The sequence below is a fragment of the Gymnogyps californianus genome, chromosome 2, assembly GCF_018139145.2.
Source record: "Gymnogyps californianus isolate 813 chromosome 2, ASM1813914v2, whole genome shotgun sequence".
NCBI classification, from domain to species: Eukaryota; Metazoa; Chordata; class Aves; order Accipitriformes; family Cathartidae; genus Gymnogyps; species Gymnogyps californianus.
The window spans coordinates 127,384,045-127,398,332 of NC_059472.1; the positions used below are offsets into that span (position 1 = coordinate 127,384,045).

The 14,288-nt window shown below is 38.8% G+C and overlaps 1 protein-coding gene across 1 annotated transcript in view; it reads right to left on the reverse strand.

The window, feature by feature from the left end:
- The window catches only part of KCNH8 (potassium voltage-gated channel subfamily H member 8), a 229,748-nt gene extending 215,842 nt beyond the window's left edge, over positions 1–13,906 (reverse strand). Inside the window, exon 1 of the mRNA XM_050891094.1 lies at positions 13,843–13,906. The gene's annotated coding sequence lies outside the window, so the exon portion shown is untranslated. The remainder of the gene's footprint in view (positions 1–13,842) is intronic.
- Between the last annotated feature and the right edge of the window lie 382 nt (positions 13,907–14,288).

The following is a 14,288-nucleotide window of genomic DNA, read 5'->3' on the forward strand; positions in this document are numbered from 1 at the left end:
GTGTTTGAAAGCTCCTGAATAGACAAAAAACCAGCTCTCTGCCGGTGTAATTGCACTGATGGCACTGGAGTTACAACATAGCTTCCAGCCCATGGCTTTAAACGTTGCACAACATACACATTTTCTAAGTTCGCATTGGAGCTGTATATTATTGCTGTCACTGCAGGTGTCGTGGACTCAGATCAGACAAGCAGGTAAAAGTTTAGGATATGGGTTTAGGTGGGCTTTCAGAGCCAGAACCAAAACCGCAAAGAAAAAAAAATTAAAAAAGAAAAAAGAAAGAAAAAAGAAAAAAAAAAAAAAAGAGTAGCTGCCCAGACTTGCTTGGTATATTCAATTTCTACCTAGAGTAATTATGATCCATCAACTTATCTGTAGTTTATCTGGCTTTGAAAACTAATAGTTTTTAGATGTAGATGGAATTACTTTTTTTAGAGGAGAAGGAAAATTTTTCTTAGCAGTTTTATTCATGTGCTGTTAACCCAACAATCCATTCTGTTTCCTTAAAATCTTAAGGAAGATGTTGCAGCAACTTATGTAGCAGTTGAATTTGCTAAGAGAAACGCAATACTTCCAGCTATGCTCTGAACATAAAATTGATACTAATGTTGGTTTTTTTCTCCCTTATACACTTTGTATTTTGTCTCATGACAATCCATTCCATATTTCCTTCATTATTATTCTCACCTTTTATACAGCCTAGGCACATTGAAATTCCCATGTCCCATTTCTAACTATATTTTCTCTTATTTCCTAATTATATTATATATGGTAAATTAGTAAGGACTAAACACAAACAGGAAGGTATTATTTTGTTTGAGGAGTGCTGTTCTGATTCACCAAACACTGTTTACAACATTAGCAAGGCTTCATTTGCAATACAGAACAGTATGTAACTCAGTGTTATTGTTTATTATTGAATGTACAAGTGACATACTTCACAAAGGCATCAGTAATGAAGCAGACTGGAGAGGCAACACCCGAGATGCATTGGCCCAAGACCTATCATCTTACAGTAGCACTTTTCTTTCAGAAATATAAATACTGCAATAAAACTGTGTGCCATGTAAATTCTTTCATAAAGCTGTCTCTCCATAGCCCAAATTCAGGTGGTTACATAAGTACGTGAACCACGTTAAGCGAATGAGTTATTATAATGAAGTTAAACACACAATTTATATCAAACTAGTGTTTAAACACCCTTTATGTCCTTGTATGTTTTCATGTAACATTTAACAAGGCTTCAGTCTTTAACCACTTATTAAAATAGAGCTGCTCTCATATGCAAAATCTAAGCAATCAGCTTAAAGAGAAAAGATTAGACAATAAATGAAATATTTTTATATTTGAGTACCCATGTGATTTTGAATATTACAAAAGCTGCTTATTTGCATCACAAGGGCCAGATACACAAAAACATTTAAGCACTGAGTATTCTTCCTTTTCAGCATGATACAATTATAATATTAGAAAGAGAATGAGCAGCTGTTAGGTAAATCTGTCCTGGCACAAATCCATACAAATAAACAGATACTAAAATAAATAAATAAAAGAGGTACCTCACCCAGTTCATGTCACCGAGTTTCAAGTGTCACTTACTCCTAGTAGTCCCCATTCAAATCTGAGTGAGCACTGGTATTTCAAAGAATACTCTTAGGGGTCCCTGAGCAATCTACACTTAAATTCTACTGAAAGTGTATTTCTACACACATCCCCCCAATTAAAAAAAAAAGAAAAAAAAAAAGGAAGTTTAGCAACCTCTTTGGAGGCTGCTAAAAGGAGCCCTGAAGACCTTTGTTGAGTCTGAAATAAGGACCTCTAGTCAAACTCAGAGTGATACTGGTGAAGTGTATTAAGATCTTACAATCTTACAACATCAGCTTCAGTTACTGATCCGATTTCTCTGTCATCCACTCCCCAAGACTCGTACCATTCACAATTTCCTTCTGCATTATCACTTAGGTCCATCAGTAACCCTTCTCCTTTCAAAAGTTTATTTTAGATTCTTTCCATTAAACACGTCTGAGGTTTTTTTGACTTGTTTCTACCTAAGCACGTAACCTGACACTTTGTGATATTGAATGAGACGACTTAAGGATAGTGTATCAATATTTACAATGAATTTCCTTCCTTCTACTGCTTTGCATCATAACTTGAATAGCTTTTTAATCTAATTTTCAGGATTAATTATTTTTGCTTCCCACTGGCACTGTAGACAGAACACAATGAGTATCCAAGAGATCTGGAACCAATCCAGCTTCTAAGAAAAGTCTTTAATAATTTGATTTTGCTCATCTCTCCTGGTTTATAAAGGTCTGCTTCTAGTCTTGCAAGACAAATTCCAAACTCAAATTTCAACTAGGACTTTCAGTATATAGTACTCGCAGGCTTTTAGTATATAGTACTCGCATCAGAACTCACACACTTTCCTGTTTAGTTTAAGCAAAAAAAGTCCTTCCTTGACAATACTGCACGCAATTACAAGTAGAAAAGAAATTCTAAGAACTTTCTAGACCAAGTGATAACACATGCTAGCAAGCTACAGTTCACTATAATGTTAAAGTAGGATGCCACCTACTGCTTAATACCCTGAATTAAAAATAAGAGAAACCAATTTCCTAACGACATAAAACAACCTGAGAGCACTCATGACTAGTATTTTGTAATGCTGTTGCACTAGTCCAGTTCTCAGTAAAGAGCTTCACATCTAGCTTATAAGGTAAAAATTGGTACTGTATGACTTCTACTGCTGGAGGTGTGGTATTCTTCATAGTTAATTGAAAGAACACATGCACACAAAGGGTAAGTTTTTCCCTTATGGAAAGTAGCATTACTTAGTGACATAAAATTAGTTTTTAACTGCAAGTTTGCTCCCTAGTTCACTGAAGTTAGCAGAGGCAGTCATTGGCTTTGGATCAAATCCCTACAAACAGTGGCCAACTCAGCGATGCTTGCTTTGATATCTAAAAGTTTGATGCAGAAGACAGACAGACAAAGATAGATGCAGTCTATCAATTCAGCCTAGGGAGTTTACTTTAAGCTTCAAAAGCCAGCTAGCAATATACCTAGAGATGTACATAAATGTTTGCAATGTTTCTAACTGCACAGTATTCTGTAAGTCTTTACTTTGCTTTCACTTATATAACCTAAGAAAAAAAAATAATCCATTACGACTACAGCCAATGAACAAAAAGAAAACTAGCCTAAAGCAAGCAAAACCAGCTTAAAAAGTTACTGACTCGGTACTCCTTCCAACCTCCCTGGAAGAGTTTCAGCCTCCTCAGTTTTCCCAGTAGAATTTGTTGAGCAGCTGCTCAGTAAATCAGACCAGCAAACTCAACTAGATTCAGAGCAATCTTCCAAACCCAGGTTTCTTTTCCCACCTGTATAGCTCCTCTGATCCACGTCATATTGTAACCCTGCCAACATCTGTGTCAGCACAATGCAGGGGGCAAGGATCCTTAGCACAAGATCTGGTGGTGCAGGGATTTCTGAAGGCACCTTTGCTGCCAGGGACAGCGCACAGTGTAATTTCTCAAAGTTCTCCTCTGCTTACAAATTGAAATAAAACAGACATTTCTACTACATTTTAATTACATGTGACCTCTTCTACTCAGGAAAGAGCCAGAGTAATTGGACAAATGTTTTGTATCTTTTACACGAGAGGGAAGTGTTGAGCAGAGCACACAAGCACCCCACGCTTCCATTTGTGATTCTGAGTGCAATTCCTCAGCACAGCGTTTGCATGTTTGCCAGAAATGACGGTTTATAAAGGAAAATAATTACTAATTTAGAGGATGGAGAATTAAATTAAGGATTTTCCTAGGGTGTTCAGACCATTTTGAATGTTTCCTATTGCTGGCCTTAAGGGGGGTGTGTGTGTGCAGGGAAGTACTTTGCCACTGGCTTCAACTAGTTTTAAAACAGATTCATGCTACAACTGTAACAGAGTCAGATAACTTCTCTTATTTGAGTCAAAAAATAAAAAAAGTCAAACAAATAATGCGTACTGAAAGAATGGCTTTAATCCACCTAAAAGTTCTGTCACTCACTGTATGAACTGACTTACTAAGAGATACAACAGGCTGAAATTATATTAAACTTCACAATTGAAAAACATAGCCAGTTTGTTTTGGGTTATTAATCAAGACCTTAAGAAAAGGATGTAAAGCTTCTTTTGGGGGAAGCAAGGCACCAAATTACAGCCCTGCTGTAATGCCAAGTACATCCTAGCCATCCAACAGCTTGGTCCAGAGAATCCAAGCAATGGCTGTTCTTCCTACATAATATATAATAAGTTTATTAAGCATATCATGGTGACCTTACATCTATCATATGCTTTAAATACCAAGCATGCACACAAGTTCCAAAAGTGTGAGGATCAAGCTGTACTGCAATATCTAAACATAGCACAGCTTGTAAATTCTCCAGCAACAAACACTGCGTCTTTCACTTTAAAATTATTAGCTCTCTAACGAGCCAAGATATCATCATCATTAGTCTAGCATCTAATCACCTACCACATGGAATCCTCAATCCCCCAGGTCATTTAGAGACCTTTTTGTTTCAGTTGCATAATTGCAATAATTAAACTTCTTATTTCTGGTCCTTTATAGTGTTGTTTTAGCCTGCAGCGGTTTCCATCAGGGATAAAGTGGGAACACTTGCATAATTGCATTGCTTACTCAGGACCAGCCCGCTCACTGTTGTGTTGGATGGGGTTGTCCATACATGTTTCCTCAGAATCTACCCAAAAATGTGACTTCTGATGATATTTTCAAGAGGATACCATTATAAGTACGTGCATAAAGGGACCTGAAGTGATATACAGGAAAACACTGTGTGAAACTTTTCAGTGAAACAACCTTACAGCTCAGCTGTGTGACTGCAAGAGTTGGCTGAAAAGACACAATTCTGTGAATATGGGAGTTAAAAAACCTCAGGGTAGGCCTCCTGTGCATCCTGTACTTCACCCAGTTCTATGGGTAGTTATGTTAACCCAAGGAGTGAACTTCAGGAGATTACTAGTGGAAGAATTCCAAATATTGACTGTCAGATTGAAAATTATGAGGAAGAAACCTAGGAAGAAGCTTAATCACCCAATCCTAATTGCTGAAATTAATAGAAATTTTGACAATGAACTGATGTATTTACTTCCAATGGGCATGAATTACAAAAACATTTCCAGCAAAGCCTTTTTTTTTTTCTGGTCTGGAATCTGATTTTCTGGGGTAAAACCCCAAACCTTTGATGTTTTGCCTCATTACCTCAAAAATAATTTTGTTTGCCCCCTAAAACCCATTCTGTTTCAGAAGAAGTGAGAAGTTTAGCTATATCTAGTGCTGGATGATTTTCCTTGTCAAAATTAGGACTTTTGAACACTGAAAATATTCCATTAAAAACTTGTCTAAGGCTTAAAAGGAGATTTTCAACATTACTGCCTTTCGGAGACAGAATATTTCACTGGTATTTATACTTTGAAGGCTTCATTCGTAACCTCTTTTGAGGGAGAGCTCAGGGGAATGTTTTTTTCAGATGGCTATTTATTAATTCCCTCGCTGCTTTATTCTCTCTCACATCCACCTTACCCTTTATTTAGCATGGCCTTTCATGTGTTCTGCAAACAGAAAGGATGACCCCAAAACAGAAATCCACAATCTGGACTTAACATACAGAAACAGCATCCAAACACATCCAAACATGCTTTGACCCACCCCATGCATGAGGTAGCGCTGAGTTAGCCCTCCCCAAAGGTACAGCAATGTTTGATTTTTAGATCAAAGCGACAGACATTTTAATTGGTTTTGTCGTACCATATTCTTTGTATGCGTCATCTGATGAAATGCAAGCCTTATTTATTAATCAAGAATTAATAAGTCTTATTTCACACTGTAAGTGCAAAAACAAGCCGGTAACAGAAACAAGCTGTTCAATAGAGAATCAGCAAGTCTAACAGATATTCAGGTGTCCCACTTGGAAAATTTGGGTTATATATTACAACTCCAAGCTATTAACTTTCTATCGCACATGCCTAAAAGCTTTTCTTAAGTAAATTGTTGCAATACTTTGGGTTTAAGTAGGATTAATGGGGTTCGGGAAAAAAACAACTACACACAGATTTTTATTATAACACTGCTATGGGTGTTCTTTCAGCCAGAATGAAGACTTTCAGCACCTTTTTTCCTGCTGCTCGTACCTCCTTCATGAATAACATTAAAGACTGATCAAACTGTTAGGATTTCGCCTAACACGTCAGGGGAAAACCACTGCTGACGTCGCGGCGGCTGACGTGGCACGATCCCCACCTAGCGCCCCCCGCGCCGCACTGCAGCCGCCGGCAGCGCCGCTCCCCACCGGGACACGGCCCGGGCAGCGCCCCGACAGGCGGCAAAACGGGTTTGCCTCCATCAGGCCGGGTTTCTTATCTCCGTGTACGTACAGATGCATACATACACGCTATATGCATACACACACACGCTATATTCACTTCAGCTGCTTTGTGACAATGCGAAAGAAGCAGTTGAAAATTAAGTCTAATTTGGCCTTTTAAACATCATTTCTAGTAACTTTATCTAGCACCTGAAGTGTAGGCATCAGGTTATCTTTCTCTTTACTATGAGAAGGATGAGGCAGTTGTACAACAGGAAAAGGGCTGATTTTAAGGTAGGAGTAATAGGAAGAGTGACAAGAGAAAGACAACAAAACTCACTCTACGTTTTGCTGTTATGCAGGTCACCAGTCAGACATGACAGAGGACAAATGATACAAATGTATTAAATCAGTGAACTCTGATAGTCCACAACAGCAAGGCTATAATCTACCTGTGCAATGCAACTGCAGCCCAAGTGTTTGCATGAAGCAGTATTGAGCAGGGCTTGCTTTTGATCTCTACAGGATACCATGTAATATTGGTGGTTCATGTTTCAGAAAGATGAGAATGAGAAAAGACACTGAAATAATCAGATAAGCAAAGATCTTTCCTTTTTAGAGGTGGCTTAGAAACTTATAGGGAAAAAAACCTTAAACTGTGAATGCTGAAGCATGTCGGATAATTGTGTGTACATCTGCATGAGTATCAGAAACTAAAGTTTTGAACTCTCAGGAACAAGCCTACCTCTTAGGATTGCAATCAGCAAAGTCCAGTTGGAGATCAGTCACTAGCAGTGTACCCCATGGTACCGTGGCCAATACTACTTAACCTCTTCATTAATGATATGGGTGATGGGATAGAGTGCACCATCAGAAAGTTTGCAAATGATACAAAACTGGGAGGAGTGGCTGATATACACCAGATAGTTGTGCAACAGTTCAGAGGGACCTCAACAGGCTGGAGAAAAGGGCTGACAGGAACATCATGAAGTTCAACAAGGGGAAATGCCAAGTCCTGCATGCAGGGAGGAATAACCCCATGCACCATTACATGCTACAGGGTGAGGGGTGTGTGCACCAGCACCCATCAGCTGGAAAACAGCTCTGCAGAGAACAACCTTAGGGTACCGGTGGACAATAAGCCGACCATGAGCCAGCAATGTGCCTTCGTATCCTGGGCCAACAGTATCCTGGGCTGCATTAGGAAAAGCATTGCCAGCAGGTTGAGGGAGGTGATTCTTTCCTTCTGCTCAGCACTGGTGAGGTCACATCTGCACTGCTGGGTCCAGATCTGAACTCCCAAATACAATAAAGAACTTACTGGAGCAAGTTCAGCAAAGGACTACAAACACAAGCTTGGAGCATATGACATGTGAGCAGAGGCTGAGAGAGATGATACTGTTCTTCCTGGATAAAAGAAGGCTTGGGAGGTGGGAATGGAGGAGTCGGGAGAGGAAATCTTGTCAATATATACAAATACCCAATGGGAGGGAACATAGAAGAGGGAGCCAGACTTTTCTCAGTATACAATGACAGGTTAAGAGGCAACAAGCACAAATTAAAAACACATGGAATTCCATCTGAATAGAAGAAAAAAATCCTTTCTTTTATTTTAAAGGTGACCAAACACTGGAACAGGTTTCCCAAAGAGGTTGGAGTCCCCATCCTTGGAGATATTAAAAAAATCCAACTTCACACTGTCCTAGGGTAATCTGCTTTTGTTGATCTGGCTTGAGCAGGGAGGTTGGTCTAGATGATCTCAGGAGATCACTTCCAACTTAAATGATTCTGGGATATTTGCTAGCTGTAAATGGTACTGGCTGCTTCTAAATTTTGATAACACCTGAACTGACCAAAAAAAAAAAAAGGTGGCACCTCCCCCATTAGAAGGCTGACTACGTCTTGTACTTCTGCACATAGGTTATTTAGATTGGGAAAACTGGGGAGCTTGGGAGCCCAGAGAGAAGGTGAAGAAGGTCATGACTGGAGGAAAGATCCTAGAAGTGAGGGAAGGTCCTGGAGATCAAGGAATGGATGGAGACAAGTGCCAGGTGAATGGCCTCTGGGACCTTGGCTGGCAGAGTCCAGGGCTGGGGGTTGTAAGCAGTGGCACAGCACAAACCAACAAACCTTTCTACCTGACCCACCTGGACCTGCAGCCAACTCCCTGATGAGAAGTTGAAGTCAAGACCTAGTGAATATAACCTAGGGGAGTGGGGGTGGAAGTGAGCGAGTATCTGAGATATTAAGTAGGGTAAAAGCTCTAATCTCATTGGTTCTTAATCTCTCTGCATCCACAGCACTGGTTATAGCTACCATATGGCAAGCAATATCTGCCTGGGACCTGGGAAGGTCTCTAGTACCTTGTGGTCATCTTTCCAAACTGATGCCTTTACTAAAGTAGCAAATGGAGGCCTAGCACCTCCACACTACAGGTAAACGCATCTGAGGGCAACTCCCTGTGGAAGCAGAGTACCTAAACTTTCACCCTCGGAATAACACGCGATTAACACAGAGTTGGCCTCAGCCAGTCTCCCACAGGCAGACTATATTTGTTTAGCTGTGAGTCTACCATAGAGTTATTGTGCACAGAATGAGAAGCAAAGCATCTGCCATGTTTTTCTGTCATTTCCTCCTGCCAAAGGAGGCCCAATACACTACGCAAACCTTCATTTACTGATTCTACTTCCATTTTGTCCTTACCTAAATTGTCCCCTTACAAGTCTTTCTCTACTCTGCAACCCACTTTTTTTTCTGTCTCATAATACCTCTTGTATTACGCAGGTACACTTACGCATATTTGCTGCTCTGCTAATGATGTCTGTCTTGAATGCTCCATTGCCAGTTCCTCCAACATTTCCAAATTTCTTCTGTATTTTCTCACAATTGTAAAATACTTTCTAAATTGACCACAAAACTATTCCCTTGGAAACTGACCCCTTTTAAGCATCATGACAAAGGTAGGTCCAGAAGTAAAGCCCAGCCAACTACAATTAGCATGTTTGTGCAGCAGTCAGAAATAACAGATTTTATTTATCAATTAGTATCTGACAACTTCAGAATGAAGCAGAAATATCATAGGAACACATAGAGAATCAGGATCCCATTTCTGTTATCTACAGTCTCCTTTCTGTTCTCTTTTTTTGTTCCTCAAAGTAACTTGTGCTTTGTTCTGTATTAGACTATGTTTTCCTTGGAGCAAGAGTCTTATTTAGCTAAGTACTTACAAAATACTTGGACATTCAGGTGAGAATCTTTATGTGTGCATATAAAACAAACAGCAGATGATAATGAAAACAAGAGTTAACAGGTTTCTGACTTGTTGTGAACTAAAATTTGTGGCCCATATTTTCAATTTAAGATTAATGAATGCTGTAAGGAATTATATAAGCTTCATAATTGGGGGGGGGGGGTTGGCAGACTGGCAGATTTACTTTTTTTTTATTCTGACATAATTCTTTGCTGATTCTTATTATTTCATTCATTGTGGACTTTTGCCTCCTGCAAAATGAGTTTTAGTCTTTCAATGTAGACTCTATTCTCAGAAAAAGGTACCTCAGGTTGTATACATACAAGTCTTACCAACAAAGAAAAGGTACTATAAATGGTGCTTACATTTTAGGGGCACAAAGTAGCTCTTGCAAACTCAGCCCTGCTAGTTAAGTGGTTACTATGGCTACTTCAGGATTGATTTTAAGCACGAGTCCAACCTTACGCTTGAGCTTACACTCATCTCATACAAGTTATTTGGATGCAAGCCCAGACTGTGGTGAGGAACAAATCCTGTTTCCATGGCACCCTTTAGCACAGGTCCAAGCATGCATTTGTCTACAGTGAAGAGCAGCAGCACAGGAACAGTAGTACTTTCTCAGTCCATGTCTCCCATGCCATCTCCAAAAATGCCCTGTGCATGATTGAGGTAGTGGAAACAAGCCCAGAAACACGGCATGACTGAGGTAGTAGAAACAAGCTTGCCCTGTCTTCTTGCTAGAAGCATGTGCCATCAGGTCCTTCGAAAATGGCGCTCCACAATACATATGCCACCAAGATCTGGACACCTGTGGGTGCAGGTCCCAGAGCAAACCATACTTTCCCCTTTCTTGTGCCTTAGCAAACGGGCATACTGATTTACCAAAATGGAGTTGCTCAATGGCTGCCTGAAAAGACTTTGTGGAGAAACTACCAAAGAACGACTTCTAGAAGGCATAAGAGATAAAAGCATGAGGGAGTGAAGTATTAAAATATATTTAAATCCAAGGAAAGTTTATGAAATATACACAGTACCAGTACTTACCCTGACACTAGCAGCAATCAGGCACAATAGGAATTAATGGGGGTAGGAGCAAGGAGAAAACCACACTTGTGCTGGAGCACATTGAAAACTGTAAAACGAGGCTTCACAGGTCTAAAGGACAATGAAAAGCTCTGCTGTTGTTTCTTCCTATTTCCTTCAACCTCCCCTTTGCTGCTAAAGACATGCAGGACAGCTTTGGCACACTTGAAAATACATACATATATGTGGAAAAAGTCTATGTGCAATTTTCATTCTAGGGAGAGAAAAAAACCCACCATTAGTGATATGTGGCCTGATAGGAATCATATTGTTCATGACTGCAAGGCACTCGGAAACAGGTGCAGTGTGAAAATAAGTATCTTTTTTCCTCATTTCACAGCTAAGATAAAAAGGTAAATTTCACTGTTATCTTGAAAATACTGGATTTTTTTTTAAAAAAAAACTTCAGCAGCCATGAAAAATGTCCGTCTGTCCATGTGTTTCGCCCCCCCCCCCCGTCTCTGCCAAGCTTAGCATTTGAGTCACATGAGAGAAATCCAAAACAAAAAATAATGTGCTACCGGAAATATCTCTTTCAAGGGCACCTTATAAAGCTGCAGGGAGAAATTAGTCTCTTCAGCTACTTCAGTAAAACACATATCTTCTTAAATGCTAATCCTTTTGTACCTTGATGGTAGAGTGGTTTTTTTTCAGCAATCGTTTTGATCCCAGTGAACTCTTAACACGACATACACATACCTAAATATTTAGTTCCTACTATGATCACGTCTACACAGGTGTTTTTAAAAGAAATCTTACAGCATTATTAAACTGAAGTGTTAGTTTCCAGGACAAGAATACCAAATACTCATCCTGTAATAAGAGTCCCTGTGAAAGTTGTGAATGAATTAGAGTTAAGCCATGCCAGTTTGCTATATCACCTGCTTCTCCCCAATAGCTAGCTGAAGGAATTTGGAAGAACTGGTTTGACAACATTGGCACAAAGCAGGAGTAAGAGCACCAGAGGAATCAATATCAATTGCACCACCAACAATTAGTTTACAATCCAAATCCAGTATGTTCCTGCAAAATGTTTCAACCCAGCATCTAGCATCACAAAAAAGACATCCTTCTGCTTCATTGTAACAATCAAATCAACCATTTATCACACTAGCCTGCTAAACTGACAAAAAAGTTATCCTCACCTTTATTTGCCTTCACGATGTTAAAATATTTAAAAGCTGCCGTCTGTCTGCCTCCGTAATGCTCTGTCTGCACACACCCAGCCAGATCTGCAGCTGGTGGAAGTCAATCCAGCTGCACTGAGGCAAATTGAGCCTTATTGATCTGCACCAGGTGAGGACCACTACAGCCAGTGGAGACACACTGACAAACTCTGCCATCACACTGTGACCACAAGCAAGAAACATGTGCAAGCATGCTCTCAGTCCTATGTTTGACTCAAAGGACTTCAGTCACTGAAGGCCAATCAGGTAATAAGAGTGATGCTTTTGCTTTGTTCAAAATGAAGTCTTCTGAAAAACAGATTTTTGATACTTCATACCTTCTCAAGATTGAGTTTTACTTCATTCTTAAGACCTTTCTAAAGACTGACATAACAACGGTATGTAAAGTGAAGAAGCATAGAATACTCTAAACACACACACAAAAAAAGATCATTAACAAGCATAATTCCTGAGTAAACTTCCATCTAGGAGTACACTGAGGTTTTAAGTAATATTTAATATTACTTAACACATTTTTAAACATCTCAACACAAACTGTAAATGCAGTCTAAAAATCTTAAAAAAAACCCAACCACAACTGAATGTTTTCCATAGAGAAGAGACTTGCTACTGCATGACAGTCAATTTAAATGTCTGTCTGTATTTTTTTTTTTTTTCTTTCATTCAGTGGTAATTCAGCTCTTCATCTTTTTCGATTTTCTTTACTCACTTTCAGGCAATTACTGTTGGGGGCTCTGATGTTAATGAGTTATACACAGCATATTTAGAAATGAAATACGCTTTTAGAGTGTGAAGTTAAGTTAATGGAAGCATCAACCTGAATAGATGCAAAAGCCAGACATCTTTGATATCAGTGCTTGATTGATTTTATAAGTCAGGTGTTCATATGAATAAGTAACCCTTACTTAGCTCAAGGAGCATTTTGACAAGAAATTTGCACTGATGAGCTATAAAGGCAGCCTTTTTATAAGACTCTGCTTTACATTGTCCCTCATATTTTTGATCTTGTTTGCTTTCACCCTTAAGTAATCTAAATCCTTAACGTCATGGCAGATCTATATATTACCATAAAAGCTTTTGTACAGCTACTTATAAAATCTTTACAAATTAAGAAACCTGTGAAACTATTGATGTGAAAAGCATGACCCTACTTCTGAAAATATTGTGCTTTATGTATAAAGGGTTCTTTTTGTCTTCTCTTAATTGTTACAATGAAACACAGCTAACGTGTTGACCAAGTATTTTCCAGTGAGTTCAACAGTTTACATTTAAAGTCATCTCATTTTTAAATACTCTTCTGTCCATTCTTTATTTAAATTGACTACAGACATTAGAAAATACTATTTCAATAATAAAATACAAGAGATATACTTCAAAGCATAAAAGCTCAATCTATCTTACCAAACACACAAGCTGTAAGACTTTTAACCGCATCAAAACTAAGTTAACCAGACTTAGCAACCTACTCTCTTGTTTTTGGACTTCACTTTCTTCTTCTGATTAAGCTAAATCCCTAATGTGAAATGAAATTAGTATATTAGACTAAAGACTCAAAGTTGACTGAAGATTGTTATTCTGTCCCCAATGAATATCTATTTATCACATGGAAGAGACACATAAGGATGTGCTGTGAGTGTACAGCCACAGAGACTGAATGTGAACAGGGGAAAAAAGCCAAAATGGCATTTTACTATAAAATCTTTGCTCCTAATGTGAGCAGGAGGAATTCTAGTCTTCACTGAAAATGCCTACCAAGTTGTTCTTCTTCCTCTCTCTTACACCCCTCTACCATGGTCCTTTTGAGGAAGCAATATTATCCAAAAACCTCATATGATCATGTCTATGTTCCAGAATTATTAGCCAAGATTAGAAAATTTGTGGAAGGAGAAAATAAACAGATGAGATACATATATTTGTCAACCACAAGGGTACATAAATACCAGAAAAACTTACCTATGGAAGTTGTAGACTTTCTACTTCTTGAGGTCTTTAATCCAAAATTATCTCCAAAAAGAAACCATAACAAAGCAAAAAAAAAAAAAATTTTTTTTTTAGAAAAGCAGGGAGCAGAATAATCACCTAGACCATTAGTCAACTAGACTTAAGGCCACATTAATTCAGTTTATATCCTTTTACAGAAACACTTTAACCTGTTGAAGACTCCACTGTCTTTCCAGGCAATCAGTGGCACTGCTTTGCTAAGGGTGTGTTAGACAAGCATCACCTGATGAAATTATAAGGTCTGTGCTAATGTGCAGGTGGCTCACATTAATAGGAGAATCCCTCTGGTTTGCAAATCTGTTAATCTATCACAATGTGCGTTATCAAGACAATCTTCTATGCTGCCATCAGGTGTCACTCTACGTAATCAAACACAAGAAATCAAAATGAAATCTGTC